We start from the raw sequence: 19,896 nt of genomic DNA, 5'->3' as shown, positions 1-19,896 counted from the left end.
CTGTCAGGACCTGCAGCAGCAGGTTTAAAAAGACCGCTTAGTTCAACCTCTGTTGCAGCCAAGAAATTATAAAACACATTTAAGGGGATCGCAATGGTGTTTTTTTCATACTGATCAACAGTCTGAAGTTTACCACAGTGGTTATAATAAAAGTTACATGATACACAGTTCAAAGAAAATAGTTACCCTATTGTCATTTGACATGTACCATATGTAACACTTAATTCCATTGCTTTTATGGTGAAACACAGCCTACAATGATAATGAAACTGACAAATCTGCCTTTAGAGAATAATTTACAGGAACATTGACTTTGAATTAGAATTGTATGCTTTGAGGCAGCTGAATGCTTTTTCCTTTTTTTCTATCATTTTGATGATGATGATGATGATTTTTGAAGAAAGTGGTTTAGGAATAATAATAAAAAAAACACTGTAAAAATGAACTAGTGTACAAGATAGGTTGTCCATAGTGTTAGAATGGAATGGGGTGGGGTGGGGTGGGGTGGGGGTGGGTTAAACATTTTCGTTGAACTTAACACCTTTTGGATCATCCTTGAAAATTATGCAATAAGCTTCCACTTTTCAATTTAAACTAGAAGACTTCACGAGTGGTAGCCTTGTAAGAAAAAGAAAAAAAAAGTAATTTCCCTTTATTGGGTGCATGTCATTTCTTTATTACCATATCAAATATTGAAAGACATTACAAGTGAAATTGATTTATCATTTATGTGATTGCAGGAATGGATTTCTATTTTCTTTAAGTCTTAAGTTGTTTTATTATCTCCTTTTATATAAAACTTAAATCACAGTGAAATTCTGCAAAAGCTCCACAGAACTAAATCATTTTGTAACAACCTAATTCTGTTTGTATGTATAATTAAAATGGGAGTAAAGTCTAAATTAAGAGAAGTCATTAAATGGAAATATGCAACCTGTAATTTAATTGGTAGTTTTAAATCTGCCAAATGTTCTGTATGTGACAAGAAAACAAGTTGGCCTAATCCCCGATGCATTGCATTTGGTAGAAATGCTTTCCCGGCGTCTCTAGCAATTTTACATTCATTTAAAAGCTTAAAACATAACAAAGCATGCCAATAATGTTTCTTTTTGGTCCAAAAAGAATATTGACCATGTTAAATATACCATGTTAATTTAACTTTCCCTCCTGGACATTTCACACTAATACCACAAACCTTTCCTAAGAACTTCCCTCCAACAAAAACAGAACATTTTTTTTTGAGATTGTTACAGTTTGTTTAAGCATGTGTCAAATGCAATTGATCCAAATCTTTAATACATAACCTTCCCATCTGCTTAATTACACTACATGAATACAGTAATTGCGATGCTAGTTGGTATTGCGTACATTGTAAGCCAGATGATTTATGTCCATGCTATACAGTGTTAGAGCTATGTGTTCCCCCACAGCATGTAAACAGAATGCCCAATGTCAATCACAATCATTATGACATGTGATAATTCAGGTCATTTCACTGCATGTTGGGCCATATTTTCAAATTGTTTCCTACATTCTTTAATTCATTTTTTTAAGGGGGTGGGGGTCATGTTAATGTTACAAAATGAAAAACAAAACACATTGAGAGTGCTTAAGAGGACTTGAAATACAGAACTTACTTGTTGGGTTTCAGATTTGTAAAATTATCAGTGTTTTACCTCTTTAAAGACTGGAGTAAACACTTTGAAAATACAGCCTGTAGTCTTTCAACTGCGGTTCTTGATTTTTCACAACTATAATGTTCATGTTTTTAAAAAAAAAAAAAAAAAATTATTTCTGACATGGCTTACAATAATAATGCTTTATTAATTGCATAAATACTTTAAAAAATAAGAGAAATCTGCACGTGTAGGACTAACAGTGCGACTAAGCACCCTGGCTTTCAGAAACAGCTTTGTGCTCATTCTTAACATCATGGTCAAATTTCACACATTTAATGTGCAGCTTCAATGCATGCAATAGCAAGTCTATTAGCCTTTTACATCATCATCATCTTGAGTACATTTAATAAACAATTCCAAAAACCACCCACAACTGGTCTCTAAAACCACAATTATCTGGACAGGGTCATGAAACTTAAAAAAAAATAATAATAAAAATAATAATTATATATATAGCTTTTAGTATCCAATAACTTTTAAATATGAATAATGTAATCATTCACTTATGTAACTTTATACATAATTATGTTTTACAAAAACAAGAAGAGTGAAAACACTGCAGCTCATCTACTCTGCATCCCCTTTAGACGACACACTCTTATGCATGAGTGCAGAGCTACAGGGGCTTTCACAAAGCTTTTACAGCTATTCAAAGGGTATTTATTTCCAGCGTCTTTATGGTCATATTAATAAAACCGTGTTTGGCTTCTTTAACAACACTATTAAAGTTAATTGCCTATCAAACTTACATTTTATTATGAAATATATCTCATTTAATTCAGGAGTTTAACTTTGTGAACTTGGCCCGTAGTGTCCCGATCTCTCGTCTGTGTTTTGGTTCTGCTGCTGCTTTTAAATAAAGAAATAAACAACACACTGAAATTCTAAAGCCAGCGTGTTTTGAACATTCTCTCCCTCACCATGATGAGCATGAAAATGACAGTGGTTTTAATGAAACCAGAAAGGGATGACAAATGATAAACAGCAGCAGTGAAAACTGTAATGAAAAACACAGCCCCATAATTAAGGCTAATGGCTTTGAGTGGTCTGCACTGTTAAGCACCAGCTGTGTGGACCATCATGACCTTGGTTAAAAATGGTATAAAGCACCTCAGACCCTGTCCAGAGCAGAAACAGTATTAAATGTAATGAACAGCACCTTGGCAGAGCTAACTTGGTTAGTTTTAGCTATTTGCATAGGCTGCGTGAAGGAGATCGCCTTCATCATGCAAGCACTGTCATCCTCGCTGCAGAAATAGAGGCACACATCGACAGAAAGCACAGCATTTGGTGTTTGTGTCCTTCCTGGGACAGTTACAGATATTACTAGTGGCCTCGAAATGTCCACAATGTCACCATACACACACTGTCCTTGAAGAAACCATTCACTGCCTGAAGGAACACAGAGAGAAAAGAATGCATTTAAAAAGTGGCTTCTTATTATTATTATTATTATTATTATTATTATTATTATTATTATTATTATTCTCTGCTGCTAAACACAAGGTGTATAATAGTTTTAGCTACAGTGATATTTAGGGTAGAATTACTACAGTGGAATTGAAAAGAATTGAATTTGAATATTAAAAAGTGTCGGTCATAAAAGACAGAGACTGATGTCCTCCAGGTACTTTTGTGCAAGTGCTAGACTGACATTCCACATTTTACAAGCGCACCCATGCTGTGCTGTTTATTACTGCCCCAAATTTTACTCTTTCAACCAAATGTGTGTATTCCCCAGTGGCTAAAGAAAGCTGTACAGCAAGCACTCTGTCTCTGATAATGTGATGTAGCTGGTAAAGCTAGAAACCATAAATGCTACTACCAGGGGAATTCCCTTTCCAGACAGACAGATGAACACACAAATGTATTAAAGATGACTTTGGAAATAGAGGAGAAACTATCATTGTCTTTAAAAATGCAGGGGTCTATTTTGATAATCTACAGAAAGCGTCCGTTCTTGATAGCACCCTGTATAAAATGTATAAACCTGCTGTCACATCACCGTATTTTTATTGTAGGTAGTAATTTTAATAGGTGGATTAAATAAATCACCCTCCACTAGATTAATATAGAGTTAAAGATCAGTATACACCTGCCACTGTGTAAATAAAATAATTACTGTTTGTTTTTTTAAGAAAGCAGTTTTGGGGGGGGGAAAAAATTTTTAAAATACAATCTGGTTGTAAACAAATTCTGTAAGAAAGAAAAGGTTTCCTTTCATTTAGGGTTACTTGTCAATCAAACAACTGGTTATTATTGCTATTTGCTAAAGATATTTGCTTATTTTGGGTTGCAGTACAGTAAATTCTCTCTGCTTCAATATTTTCTAACTGGCACACTTTGACATTCTTTATTAGAGTAGATAATAAAGAAAACCCGCTGGCACACAGCAATGAGTATACAAGCGCAGGCTTTTACTATTGAATGAAGAGCAGTGGGCTTCACAGAGAGAGTGATGACGAAGGCTTGGTTACTGTACCTTCTGCTGCGAGAGCCCAGTAACTTGGTGCCCCTTCCGTCAGTTGTGTCCCTCCTGGGAGTGTCATGGCAAGCTCAAGCTGAAGAATCTGCCCTGAGGACACTGTTAAAAGGAGACATCGGAACCTGGGGAGAGGACTTAGGCAGCTTTCTTTGAGCTGGAAATGAACTGTCTAATTCAACGAATGCATCTTCAATGGTAACAGGAAGCTGCAAAACAAACAAAAAATAAACAAAATAAATCCAAAAAGACAAAATGTAACTAATTGAGGTCATTCGCTGCCATCATTGTTGACCCTGGTTAAACTAAGTGTCGCTATTTTTGTGATCGTTGCTTCAAACTGAAATGACAGCACTTTCTTTAAAGACCTTTGTTGTTATTTTTTTCTTCTTCTCACACTGTTTGGGTCTCTAAATCCAGAACTTTAATGTGATGGTTGTTGCTGTCTGCTACGTACAGCACCCTCCCATTCTCTCCAACAGCAAGCCCACCCGGCTCATTGAAGGCAGCCCGAGTGAAGTCAGGCCCCAGTGCACTGCTGGCTTCTCCAGTGCCTGCTATCGTGGCACTGTTTTGTTTTAGGTTCTACAACTTTAATCTATGAAGGAAAACAGAAGAGTAACACACATTAGCAAAGCAGATCACCAATACATTTACATGGGTCGTCATTTTTTATACAGAGAGCAGGAACAGCAACTGTACTTTGCTCTGCACAAATGCAGTGCTTTTAGAAAGCAGTTATGTATATTGATTTTATTTAAAAGCTAGGTACCGTATATACTTACTGCAAGAGTGGTATATAATACATTTAAATGCACCACTTGCAAGGTGTATCTAATGCATACAGTTTATAAAATGATTCGGAAATATTTATATACGATTTAGAAAGGTTTACTACCGCACAGACAGATTTATTTCTCACCTTGTGGTTGTAGGAGTCTGCTACATAAAGCAAACCTTTCTGCTTGTTCCAAGCTACACCCAATGGGTGCTGTAGCTTTGCATTTATCCCTGCTCCATGCACATCGCCAAATGCAAACAAATTCTGAAAAAGAGAGGAAAAAAAATATTGGTGTCTAAATCGGACCTTTTTTTATTGTTTAATGAACTGTTTAAAATGCTTGAGGCGAAGTTCTTTAGGGATTCTGCCAGTTTACGGCTCTGATAATAATGAATTACCTTGGCACAGCAGTCCACATATTCTCAGTGAAGATTTTGGAAGAGAAACCATCATACTAAAATCCTACTCAATGACATAAATGTTGTATTGCTTCGCCTTATTAATACCACCATGTAGTCACTATTGCAGAGCAATGAACATATCTATGTAGCTTTTCTATTTAATCATTACTTTTATAATTTGATTATTCAATAAGAATGAGTTCAGTCCTACTACCTACAAATCTGCTTTATACATTCCTTTGAAGCACAGATATTCTGTGGGAAAGTCATTTAAAAGTGGTAGAATGAGGAAGTGACTAAGTTATAATAGCAGCCTTTTAGTTGATGTTGTCTACAAAAATGTAATTGCACAGAGCCAATCATTGAATAGCTGCACAATTTGGCATTGCAGCTGATTAGATGCAAGATATAGCATTCGTAAACTTGGATTAAATGAATATTGTTGGATCATATCGTTGTGTAACAACACATGCACATCATGATAGAACAAGGCACTCAAACTATGACCCTGCACAGCAATTTTAATCATGGAAAGCTGGTTACCAGCCACCTCTGGTAAAAGCTAAAAGTTTTTTATAGAACTGTTATCTTTTAAAAACATTCAGAACAAATTAGGAATGGGTAGTTTGTGAACAAAAACAATGCATCCCCGTGGATGAGGGGAATGGCATCGCTGATAGAATGGTTTGTAAGCATGAAGTAAAACAGGTATATGAAGAAATAAGAAGTGATTATAAGCAAATAAGTACGCATTACAGTGGATATATAAAACACATTCCACAATGGGATGCTTAATTACAAGAAAACATGTGTCTGGGTGTGTCTATTTATAGTCTAATCCCCAATGCAAATTTTAATTACAGTCACTTAAATGCCTTATTTATTTAAATTGAGATATTGTATTTCTGTGATTTTTTTTTTCTTTTCTTTCCCAGACGTGACATTTTGTAGTGCCTACTGCAATAACATACTTAAAAAAACAATATATATATATATATATATATATATATATATATATATATATACACAGTACTGTGCAAAAGTTTTAGGCAGGTGTGAAAAAATGCTGTAAAGTAAGAATGCTTTCAAAAATAGACATGTTAATAGTTTATATTTATCAATTAACAAAATGCAAAGTGAGTGAACAGAAGAAAAATCTACATCAAATCAATATTTGGTGTGACCACCCTTTGCCTTCAAAACAGCATCAATTCTTCTAGGTACACTTGCACACAGTTTTTGAAGGAACTCGGCAGGTAGGTTGGCACAAACATCTTGGAGAACTAACCACAGTTCTTCTGTGGATTTAGGCAGCCTCAGTTGCTTCTCTCTCTTCATGTAATCCCAGACAGACTCAATGATGTTGAGATCAGGGCTCTGTGGGGGCCATACCATCACTTCCAGGACTGTTCTTCTTTACGCTGAAGATAGTTCTTAATGACTTTCGCTGTATGCTGCAGAATAAATTTGGGGCCAATCAGATGCCTCCCTGATGGTATTGCATGATGGATAAGTATCTGCCTGTACTTCTCAGCATTGAGGAGACCATTAATTTTGACCAAATCCCCAACTCCATTTGCAGAAATGCAGCCCCAAACTTGCAAGAAGCCTCCACCATGCTTCACTTTTGCCTGCAGACACTCATTCGTGTACCGCTCTACTGCCTTCTGCTACAGCCAAATATTTCAAATTTTGACTCATCAGTCCAGAGCACCTGCTGCCATTTTTCTGCACCCCAGTTCCTGTGTTTTCGTGCATAGTTGAGTCGCTTGGCCTTGTTTCCACGTCGGAGGTATGGCTTTTTGGCCGCAAGTCTTCCATGAAGGCCACTTCTGACCAGACTTTTGCGGACAGTAGATGGGTGTACCAGGGTCTCACTGTTTTCTGCCAATTCTGAGCTGATGGCACTGCTGGACATCTTCCGATTGCGAAGGGAAGTAAGCATGATGTGTCTTTCATCTGCTGCAGTAAGTTTCCTTGGCCGACCACTGCGTCTACGGTCCTCAACGTTGCCCGTTTCTTTGTGCTTCTTCAAAAGAGCTTGGACAGCACATCTGGAAACCCCTGTCTGCCTTGAAATTTCTGCCTGGGAGAGACCCATCAAATATGGATTTGATTTAGATTTTTCTTCTGTTCAATCACTTTGCATTTAGTTAATTGATAAATATAATCTATTAACATGTCTATTTTTGAAAGCATTCTTACTTTACAGCATTTTTTCACACCTGCCTAAAACTTTTGCACAGTACTGTATATAAATAAATAATTAGTTTAATGAATGCTGTGCAATTACAATTAAATCTTGATGACTGCAAGAGCTTTGCCATTAGTCTGACAAAGGAAAATGCAGTGCCAGGCTTAAGACAAAAGGCTTTTTCCTAGGAATCATACAAACCGCTGAGATACTGTCTTCATAATCTGTACACTTTCTTTTGGTTTACAAACCATTGCATTAGAGAGTCCATTCCCCTTGCTTTACGCCTCTGGGGATGCTTTGTTCTCAAAAAAATGAGTAGATGAACCAAGAGCAACCTTCGCATTGTCCAGTAGTACTGAAAGAAATGCAGTGATAGAACATTTCAGCAAGTCTAATGATTGTCAAATCCCATTCATTCTCAGTATTAACAGAATTGTGTTCATATTACCAGCGGATCTCTCTCTCCCCCTACAAGATGCTTCACTGCTCCCTGCTTCAGAGACATTGTCCGCACAGTGCTGCTCTCAGCGTCCGCTATGAAGACACAGCTCCAGGGCTCTTCTTGGGCTACAGACGGGCCGGAGGGCTGAGCAAAGCCTGCTTTATGAGGGTAGGAATTGTTTCGATTTTCTTCATTCCCGCTGCCTGCAAACCGAATGCAGGTCCCTTTCTTTACCACACTGGAAAGCAAGTCAATCGAACAGATTATACATTATATATCTGTTGTTACTATTACTTGTATAAAACAGTTTATATATAAACTAAGTCAATGCAAGACTTTTCAAAAGCATGTTACACTGAAGATCAGGTTAACTGTATGACACATATTTTAATCGTATTTTAATCGTATTTGCAAGAGCTTCTCTTTTCACCTTCCTTTTGGAAGGCTTCCATCCTCAAGGAACAGAGCCCAGATCTGTACCAGCCATTGCAATCCACAGAACACTGTCCTCATTACTGCCTGCAATTTAATATATTAACAGCATGTCAGAAAGGGCCAGGGCACCATGAGGCTGTGTGTATTGCACACTAGCAATTTAGATTTAATACTTTCTAAAACCAGATGCTAAGGACTCTCAAGATGTTCACTTTTTTGTTTAAACCTGTATTGTAATAAACATCTTTTTTGTTCCTCTTATGCTTTATAGTGAAGCCTTCTTCCTTCGGTATTAATCCATAAAATAAAAAAAAAACAGAAAATCAATATTATTCATATGCTGTCATCGTTTTAATATAACAAACGCCCCATGTATTACATATACAAATAGGCTGTCCTAGGTTCAAAATGTGAATTGCTTGCATACTAGCCTTTCAGAAACAACAAGGGAAAGTAAAGTGTTCAAAAGATCATTTATTTTGGAAAAACAAACAAGTCATGTCTTTGCTTCGAATATACAAAGTTAAAGGAAGGTCATATTTTTCATTTACGGGGACAAAAAAAAATAAAAAAAGATAGTTAACCTGCTCCCACCCCAGCCTGAGTCTGGTTTAAAATAGAGGCAGCACAATATTTAAAGTAGCTTTCTGTGTGTTCTCTAAAATCACTCCCCTATTCACACGGAACACGCAACTCCACTGTGTGTTCTCTAAAATCACTCCCCTATTCACACGGAACACGCAACTCCACTGTGTGTTCTCTAAAATCACTCCCCTATTCACACGGAACACGCAACTCCACTGGAATGCAGTATTTCACCTACAGATCTGTAAAGAATTCAAACAAAAAACACAAATGTTGTTGTTGTTTCTTTGCAAGGCATGGTTAATTTAATTGCATCCGCTCACTCTTGAGAGGAAACTAGTTTTGAGATTTAAAACAGATTTTCTTTGGTGGTAAAATAAATACATTAAAACTTGAGGCAAATAGCTGTTTTTTTATTTCCCCACTGAAACACCCAAACGATCTTTGTTGCTCATTCCATGAAATGTAGTGAACATTTTTCTTTTCTTTTTTAATTTATGCTAGGGAGCACAAATCAAATAGGATGCATAATAAAAAAAATAGAATTGGCGTCTTTAAACAAATGAAACATTCTGCTTATCGGTTCTCTATGTTTTTAAAGAGAGAGTTACCTGCAAACACCCACTATTCAGAGAAAATTCAAACACAGATTTATAGAACATGAACATGAAATGTAGCCATGGGTGTTTACCTAATGTGAAACACATGGGACGATTAACCTGGTGTTGCTAGTGTTAAGAGGCACCGTTTTTTCACCATGTCTCAAACACTTGCCATGTTACAGAGCTAGCATTAAACCACATAGGCCCATGTAGGCGCTCTGAAATTAACCTCCCAAAATTATTCATTTGAATCTCTTTGACACCAACATTTTGTTATCTTTTTTTTATTAAAAATGGAGTTTACTTTTTATAGTGGTAAATGCTTTAGGAAGGGATGGATATATTGGACCAAATTCACAGAGGCTTCAATTTAACAAATATATTAGAGGGCTTCATTCACTTCACTTTAATATTTTTTCCAGAAAGAGAAAACCCATAATGATCATTTTTTTTCTACTGTGCAAGAAACACAGCCCCATGAGTATTTTCATTTAATGAAGGTTCTGTGTCAGTTTTCATAGGAATTGTAAACTGCCTGTATACGTTCATGGATTTCTCTCACTTACTAAAGGCTCATCTGTTCATTTAGAAAAAGTTACTGTATAATACTAGTAAAATAATGTACTTTATAAACATCAGTTCTCACTGAGAACAATTTGAAGTCAAAATGTTTATCCTCTGAAGCTATTAACACTTGACCCCTGATATTTGTATTGGCATCTCATCTTTAAAAATGATACTTTAACCTTTTTAATCTGAATATAACTGCAGGTGTGCTGGTAGTTACTACCAGATTTAGTTTCCAGTTGATTGTTTGTACCAATGGTTGCCCCCTGTAGTTCTATCTTAATAAAACATGCAGTCAGAACTGCATACTGTAGGCTCCACCGGCAAGGAGATAGCTGATAATATTTTGGAATTTTGCAAGTTAGATATTTTTTTCTGTGTGACTCAAAGTGGTAAATGTTTTTAAAATTATTTTATCATATCAAATGTGCTGCACACTGTACAAGCTGTAGAGAAACAATGTTTAATACAACTGAAAAAAATAGACTTGCCCTAATGGTAAACAAACCAAGCTTGATGAGATCTGCATGATTGCTCTTAAACACAATCACTGCAACTATCAAACAACCGTGGTTCAAAGAAAGAAAGAAAAAAACAACTCCTTTGCAACCTAGTCCAATTAGTATTAGTATTAATATCTCAGCTGATCTGAGAAATAGCAGAAGCTCAGAATTCACATGTGCACATTTAAACTTCAGATTAGATTGCAACAGATGCTGGTCCATAACCATATTCAGTAAAGATTGTTCAGCCTAAATCACAACAGAATGCCTGCAATTCAAAAACACAACCCAAATGAAAGAAATGCAGAGGAACAATCCTCTTCTATGCCAGTCTGTTTATGGCAGGAAAAACATATTTATGTTTTGTTCAATGCCAAGAAAAATAAGCAACTCCGTGTTGATTAACCCTCATAAGGTAACCTGGGGTCCATTCAGACCCCATGGTGCTTTAGTATCCTTATTATGTGGATCTAGTGACTTGATTTTTGTTTCCTTTTAGGTAGTTATCAGGCACCCATCCTGTTACACTATGCAAATGGTAATTCTAGTCCAGGTAACCTGGTTGAATTTCCCAAATTGTTTTAGGTGTAGTGTATCTGTGGGCCTGACCTTCTCGCGTGAATAGGCTTGTTTGAAAGTACAGAATTAGAGTCTTCCAATGATGTACCATATGTCCTGAACAGATGTTCCTAAGCAAAACTACAGCAAACCAAAACTAAAGCTTGAGTCATGTGACATGAGTCAGCTCCTATGTTTCGTTCGCTGCCTATTACTCGGTTGCTTCAACAGATATCGTTCCGGTTTCAATGCCATTTAAAAGCGCAGGCTTTGCGCTTTCCATTGATGTCAGGCATGCCTGTATGCATCCTTTCTACCACCCCCTCATTCAGAGCTCCAGTGCTGTGACGCGCAGGAAATCGGTAGGTGGGTCTAAGTGCCTGTAACTCAAATGGAAAGAGCTAGGAACACAGTCAATATACCAAATGAAAAAGGAGGCTTGGGGCTTTCCATGTCACGTGCCCCTGACATGTTCCTAGAATAAACTACAGCGTCCAGAATGCAGTGGTGCCTTCACTTGCTAGGAGACAGCTGTGCACAATGGGCGTGTTATCCATTTCGCACAGCATAAACAACAAGTTCTACCAAACGATGGCTAGAAGTAAAGGAAAAGCAACATAAAGTGTTCATATACACACTTTCATTCATTTACTCCAGTTGTTAGTTGTATGTTGTTTTATTGCTGGGGTCTGGTTGGACCCAGGTTACCAGGAAAGTCAGTTTTCCGATGTGTCCTTATGAGGGTTAAAAAGTAGAAACCCATGCATCATTAGATCCCCAAAATCTAAGGAGTGGATTAAATAACTTGGTATGTTATTTAACATATATTTTAGGGTCTTCAAAATGGCACATTTGTTCAGTGATTTAAATATATATATATATATATAAATTTGGAATCTGACCATCCAAAAGCAGCAGAAAAAAAGGTTAAAAGATATTTGGAAACTGGAAACTTTTTTTTTTACTTAGCTGGTTTCAGCATCTCATGCAGTACTGCTCTAAACCTTGTACTGGATTTATTAATTGATTAGGAGTTGCATAATCAAGATAAACATATTTCCCTTCCTCCAGGTTTTAACAATTGATGGTTTTCGGAGCAGCCCTTAAGACTATGTTTCTGCCACTAGATTGACTATGTTCTTATCTCCCCGGAACACAGCCCTTCCTAACATATTTGGTTTTTAAACTGCAAGTTAAGCTTTATTAATAATTGTCTTGCATAAAAAGGGTTTTGTCATACTGAAGAGATTCAGCTGCAATGAAATTCTGCCTGAAGCCATACATTCAATTAAAACATGTCTAGTGTAAGTAGACAAAAAATAATATAAAATAAACACTTCTATTAAGACTTTTGATAGGTTCAATACATTTACATCAGATATTTTAGGAAAGTAGATAGAAGCTCACGATGATAAATTAGTTTTCACCGGTCATCATGACACCCTATGGTAATGTACAAATAAAAGTGATCTGTAATGCATGCCTGCAGATATGAATCTGTCATCAACTTGTTCTGCATAACATCTGTAAGTGCAATTCAACTATTAGAACAATGTGCCCTATTCACAAAACTTTAAGGAAGGGTTTATTCTCATTTTCCAAAGCACTGCTTAATCTATGTTTAATTTTAGTTTTCAACGTATGTATTCTTTAGAAATTATACATTGAAAAGATTAAACAGGGAAAATAAATACAATATAGAAGATGTTGAACACAGCTGCTGTCCACAATGCATGACCTACATTGCTCATTTTGTGCGAGATCTGTTGTTCCGCAAAAGAGTGGACTCAAGCGCAGTAATAATAAAACAAAAGTTCAGCTTGAGGGAAAAGTAAAAACCCTGCAAAAATTTCAAGTGTCAAAAACAAAATGTACTGCTTAAAATAATCAACATACAATTACTCTGTTAGTCAGAAACAAAACCACGTTGTAAAAGCTAGTAGTCATGAGTTCTTGGCTCTGTGTAGTTTCCATAATGACCTTGACCCTGACTGAGCCTGAACTGTGTGTATGTGAGTGTGTGTGTGTGTGTGTGTATTGGGATGGGGGGTGGGGGGGGGGGGGGCAGATGGGGTATTTTAAGATGCAGTTATCAGTAGCTGATAACTCCTTATTTCTCCTTATTCACAATTTTAGCTCATTCAACCAAAACATAAATAAATAAATAATAAAATAAAACAACCCTGTGAATGCTATCTGCTTTTTGGGATGTTGAAATGTGAACCTGTTTAACTCTTTCAACACTGCATACCTGTAAGACCTCCCTCAGTGCCTGAAGGTTGCTAACTTGTAATCTGATTGACTTTGGAAAACCAAAGGAGATATGGTGTTGTGTAAATAAATCTGTTTCTAGTTCACAAAAGAAAGTGTAGCAGATTACAGCATTCTTCCTATATATAGCAGCCACCGTACCATGTGAATTTGAAATTGAACATCTCCCTCTCCATATTGTAACACTTGAAAGGGAAGATAAGGGTAAAAAAAAGAACACAGTAACCCCATTGTGCAAGCACATATTGAGGCCAGATGTGTCCCAATTCCTTTTAAACATTACATTTAAATCTCTATCAACACACTCTTGTGTTCATGTCTGGAATCTACTTTGCAAACTTCAGCTTTGCAAGAATAGTCATAAAACATGTTATTGCTGCATGGGCTCTTAAGTTTTATTCTGCAAAGCAGGAATAAACTCAGTGCATGTAAATGTACGGGCACCTCCACTGAAAGATAGTGCTATACAGTATATCCCATAACCAAAGATATCCATCATTGTGAGATAAAGTATGGTCATTCCTCTCAAGTGGTTATAATTACACTCCATGCAGAAGTGTTTTTTTTTTTTTTATACATATAACATGTACTGAATGTAATCTGGTTTATGAGGTAGAATACGTGATTACATGCCATTAACACGAATATACCAGACTTCCACTGCATAGCAGTTTAACCCTGTCCAGGTCTTCACTGTAAGGTTATATATTATTCAGAAGCATTTAGGCGTGGCTACCTGGAGTGGATCAAAGCGATATGCAAGGAGTCCAAGTTCCATGATCCAGGACAGAACAATACCTGCAGTGCCCAGAGCGAGGTCCCATGGAGAGCTGATTTGCTGCTTCAGCCCCGTATCTCCACCTTCTTTGTCTGTGCCTTGGCTTCCAATGCCAGCTATAGTGCTGACCTTTTCCTCCAACAGATTGATCTGTGTATCCAACACAGCTGTAAGCATTCTTCAACTGTTTTCATCAAGAAGTGTATTATTTACAACAACAACAAAAAAATAAACTAAACTATACACGTCTTAGGGTTCAAAATCATATCATAATAAAATATAAAATCTACCTACAATGCAGATTAACTAAGTGACTCAGTCTTCACTTAGGAGTGTTAAAAAAAAAAAAAAAAAAAAACACACAACAAAAAGAAACATGCAAACCCAGCTTGTGTGTGCCTGTGCCTGTGCCTGCAGTTTCACAGAGAAGACTGCACTGTACCTTTCGTATCAGGTGGTTCTCTGTATCAGCAACATAGATGGTGTCGTTCTTCATTGCAACTCCTTGAGGGGAGTAGAAAGCTGACTCAGCAAAGCTTCCATCTTTCCATCCACTTTTAGGTCCTTTAGATATAAAAGGAAATTGTTAGAACACCTGTGAGACAAAAACAATGTCATTACTATTATGTTTTTAACATAAAATCGGGTCAGCTCATAACCAGGGAAACATAACATACAGTATGCATGCAGGGACTATTTCAATACACTAAATAGAGGAATTACTGGACTTTTTGGTCCAAGTATTCTCAGCATGTATAAACTTCACGTCTTTGCAGGTCTGGTTTTAAACCTGGCAAGCTCGGTTATTATTACGCCATATTATGCTTGCTCTTGCCACACAAGAACTGACCACAGCTGTAAAGAAAGGTAAGTGTGTAAAGGAAAAGTGCACTCAATTCCCACCTGAAGGTTAAAAGCAGTGCTTAAAAGGGGGAACTGCCTGTTTCTTTTACATAAATCTACTGAATACAGAGCCTTAACTCAGCTGGTTTTAATTTCAATGCATTCTCCAAAATAAATGCAGAACTGAAATGGTCTTACATGTCAAAAATGGACTGCTGATTTAACCAACCAATTTAACCTCTCCCATTAGACTCTATAGGGCACTGACAAATCCAGCTTTTAATGGCACAAGTCATCCATTCTCTGGGCCTCTGCCACCTAATCAAGCAGCTCTCTAATTTGAGAATATTTCTACAATGAGGAAATGTGGAAGCCTAACATCAAATACTGTAATAACTCCTGACTAGATCTGCCTACCCCATACTGCAATGCCATCAGTCGAAAAACAGCAAGAGTTGAAAATGAATCTACTGAAGTTAGAGACTCCATGTAAAGTCTTCCATAATATTCTTTGCTTTCTTTTATCGATGCGCTTGAAAAGTAAATACGAACTGCAAGATAACTTTTTGAATTTCTCTCAAAATTTAAGAACAGATAATGAGTGCAGTCTTACCTCCAGTAGAGTGAAGCAGTTGTCCATTTTTCCTGACAACCAGAATCCTGTGATGCCCAGTGTCTGCGATGACCAGTCTATTTCCAGAGCTGTCAGTTGTTACTTTACTGGGAAATGACAGTATGGGCGGAGGGAGAGAGTCCCTGTACAGCTTGATTCCTATGCTGTTATTTTTCACTTCGCCTTTCCCTTTGTAGAACTTTAAGGCAGCTGCAGAAAATAAAAATAACTTCTCTTTGTTCCCCTCTCCATCCAGAGAGAAGAGCATGTTCCCCACAGCTTAGAGTTAATACATTCTTTTCATTTATCATCAGGCAGATTTAAAAGCTTTTGCTTTAGACTAGAACAAATGTTTCTATAAGAAAAAAATAACTATCTTTTTATGTTTAATTATAAAGTGTACATTTAAATGTATTTAAAAATCAGTTAACATGGCTCATAAGCTTTTAAGTTTTGGAAACTAATATATTCAAATTGAGCCTGTCAAACAGCTTTAAACCTAATTGCTATTCTAGATTTATTAGATTTTGAGTGACGATATCTTTACAACTACGCTGTGATGTTCAGGCTTAATTTATCATTGTTCATTACAAAAGTTTATTTGCTGTCAACTTGCATCAGATATTTATTTTAAAAAAAAACCTAAACAGATAAGTCATGGGCTGAAACAAATGTATACAATATTCTTTTATCCTCCTCCTGGTGAAAGGTTTCCTTCAAGGTCGACTCTTCTATATTGTCTAGATAATAAATGCAGTATTTTCAAGGGCACAGAACTGAACCATAGCAACCTGACTCAGGCCAGTGGTTACACAATGCTGCGTTTCTTACACCAAAATTAAAGAAACTCTTATTTAAGTAGGTTACCATATACACATGTAATCTGTTACCATATGTACCATGTACACTGGGACAGTCCAGGCTTTTCAACTTGCACCCCAGTGCATTCTGGTACATTTTACCTGTATCTGTATCCCACTTTTACCTGTACACTTACCAGAATGCATTGGGGTGTGTGTTGAAATGCCTGAACTGTCCTAATGTAGATGGAGGATTATGGTAACTCTATGTTTAACAGGGGCCCCCAGTGGCTCGCCTTGTAAAAGCAACACAGCTCTGGTGTATAGGGCGAGCCATACGAGCATGATTCGAATCTTGTTCGCTCCAAGTTGCCGATCTTCACTGGAGGCCCAAAAGGAGCTCTGCATTGGCCTCTGCAGTCCCACATGTCAGGAGGGAAAGCAGTTTGGGTTTGTTAACCTCATTGAGCTTTAGCAACCTCTACTGGCCAGTCACCCAAGAAGACCAGCCTCGTCTCCTGGGTTCCAAAGTTTCTACACATTACTTCAATTCTATGATTGCGTGGTGGTACTTATTATTATTATTACTATGATATACAGTATATATATATATATATATATATATATATATATATATATATATATATATATATATATATATATATATATATATATACACAGTATATATATATATATATATATATATATATATATATATATATATATATAGCACAACTAACATTCCATAAAAGGCTCCATAATTTAAACTGAAAAATGTGCTGCACATCTAATTTAAAATATTCAGTTAAGGACACCTTGAGCAACAGACAATATCCAACTCAATTGAACTACAATGGGATGCATATTGTACTTAAAACAAGGTTTAAATTGATCTACGATGGTTAATAGGCGTAAAGCTGAAAACATTTTTGACAGCCCCACAGGTATTGTACTAGTCAACATCTAGCTTAATTTGTAAAGCAGCTTTAGCAGCATAAAACAGTATTACCTAATCACACCAGCCAGCCAAGCAAATAAGTACAGGAAACAACTGGAATACATCGAGACACAGTACATGTAAGCCATCACGTGAAGCGATTGGCTTTCATTCAAGCAGTCCCCCATCAAGATGTTATAACGTTCTTCAACCTGGCCCATACCTGCGTGTAGCACTATGATTAATGCATGCACATGTACCAACAGCACCATTAATGACTTCAGCAATGGACATTCTTTACTAACCACCTGTAATTGTATAGTGCTGATTTTTTAAAACAATTTATGAAAATTGTACCAAGCTAAAGACTTTAATGGCGAGATATGGCGAGTAGAGTGTCTGAATCCAAGTTCTCTTTGAAGCATTTTAACTGCATTTTATTGTCAGATACATGGCCAGCACACAGTTCTGAAACTCGTGTGTTTTCTGTTCTATTTCTTTCTACATTCACATTTCCTCCTGAGGTCTGAAAACATTAACAGTGCTACAGAAGAGTAATGCTGTATGAAAGTGTAGAACAGTAATTCGCAGAGCCCTGGGTGGTATTCCCCCTTGGAAAAGCATTTATGTTGTACTCAAGTACTGGCAAAATATGTGCTGCATCCATCTACTTGAACACTAAGGCCATTTAAGTTTTATTCCACTAGAGAAAAGTTTGTGAGAGGAAAGACCTTAAATTATTTCAAAACAGGTGAATCACTGTTTAGTAGCAAAATACATCTCTGGCTAAGATGTTACATTTCATTGTTTAGGATATACATTCCTTTTAAATTTAGCCAAAACCCAAACAGTGCATTAATAAGCCTACTTAACAGGTCACAATAATCTCACATTGAGACATTCTGTGTGTTACTGCACAGGCCTCCAGGCATTTCCATAAACAGCTGAAATAGAAAAGATAATGCAAGCGAGGCTAAACATGTAGATGAAGATGAACAACAACTTTAGAAAGTATTTGGTGTATTCTGATATGGAAAATAGCCTCAGTGCTCAAAGATGACATCATGTCTTAAAAACTGTGCATATTTATTTTACTTCTAAGGTCCAGTAACTCAGTTGAATGGATGCTCGAGAACACTGTCAGAATGTACTCCTCTTTGAATCAATCTTGCGCTTGTGAAGCAAAACAGATTTTATTTGAAATTCAAGATTGATGGAGGCCGTTGACTACTTTGAATTTAGTTTATTTGCGTGTCACATATAATATATGAAAAGAATTCTGACTGTTCTTCTCATTTCCCTTTATTAGGCAACAGAGCATGCATTTGTTTGTATAAAGATCCCAGTTCAGTTTGAAAAAGATTATTTTTTTCTTGGTGTGGGTACTGCAGTGCTTGAACACAAAAGAGCTTTTTTTACACGGAAAGCCCTGCTGTTTTTCAAAGCTAAGCCCATTTACCTTTACTGAAATTTTGCAAACACACCGAGTTCATATCACCCTAAATCTACTTCAGAGATATCAACTATAAAAACTGTCGGAAGCCACTGATGAATGCAACTTCAGTAAATACAGCACTATGAATACGCTGCCCAATGTGATTGATCATAAATTTGCTAATGAGCGCATTTATGTCCAAGCATGGACAACATTATGTAGTTATTTGGTCTCACCCATGACAAAAAAAAAGTTTCATCCATTAGAGAGATGGTGTCATGCAAGTAGAGAGTGACTGGACAAGGCACTAGAAAAACTGAATTCAGAATTTAATTAAAAGTAAAAAAAATTAAACTGTGGTGGTATATAAATGAACAGTAATATTTTTATATTTTCAGTGACTGATCTCCTTTTTAATAAGAGCCCCGCACCACTGCAGACTGGTCTTGTGATTTGATTAGTTTAATTTTTTTATGGATTCAGTTTTCAGTCCTATTTCTCTGTCAACTGTTCTTCTAAGACATGTCATTTCTGTATTTTAGTCCCCCAGGGTTTGCATTAGTTTGTGAGGTTCGGAGTCCATTGAGGGGAAACAGCAAAAGTGATAAATGTATATTAATCCAGATGGCTGTAAGACCAATTACTCAATGTCAGTCTTGTGAAAAGCCATACCAGTTTGAAAAACAAAACAAACCAACAACAACAAAAAAGAATAATGAAAAAAAATATTTCTGTCTGGTATTAAGATGCCATGAAATGGACAAAATATCCTGGGGGGGAGGGAACTCTGTGGAATGCAATAATTACATTTTCCCCACATAATTTACATTTCTAGTCATAATAACTAGTCATTCTATTCAAAGTAATGAGTTTCATATAATAATAATAACATGAATAACATGTGATTTTTATTATTACCTTTATTTAACCAGATAAGTCAATTGAGAACAGATTCTCTTTGTCAATAACGACCTGGCCAAGAGGCTC

At 36.5% G+C, this 19,896-nt stretch overlaps 1 pseudogene; it reads right to left on the bottom strand.

Annotated features, from left to right (window-relative positions):
• Positions 1 to 1,774: 1,774 nt before the first annotated feature.
• Positions 1,775 to 16,017, bottom strand: LOC117417892 (NHL repeat-containing protein 2-like; annotated as a pseudogene).
• Between the last annotated feature and the right edge of the window lie 3,879 nt (positions 16,018 to 19,896).

Source organism: Acipenser ruthenus, chromosome 13 (genome assembly GCF_902713425.1).
Source record: "Acipenser ruthenus chromosome 13, fAciRut3.2 maternal haplotype, whole genome shotgun sequence".
In the NCBI taxonomy this organism is placed as follows: domain Eukaryota; kingdom Metazoa; phylum Chordata; class Actinopteri; order Acipenseriformes; family Acipenseridae; genus Acipenser; species Acipenser ruthenus.
Note: the sequence above shows the minus strand (reverse complement) of the source record. Positions and strands in the feature narration are given on the sequence as shown.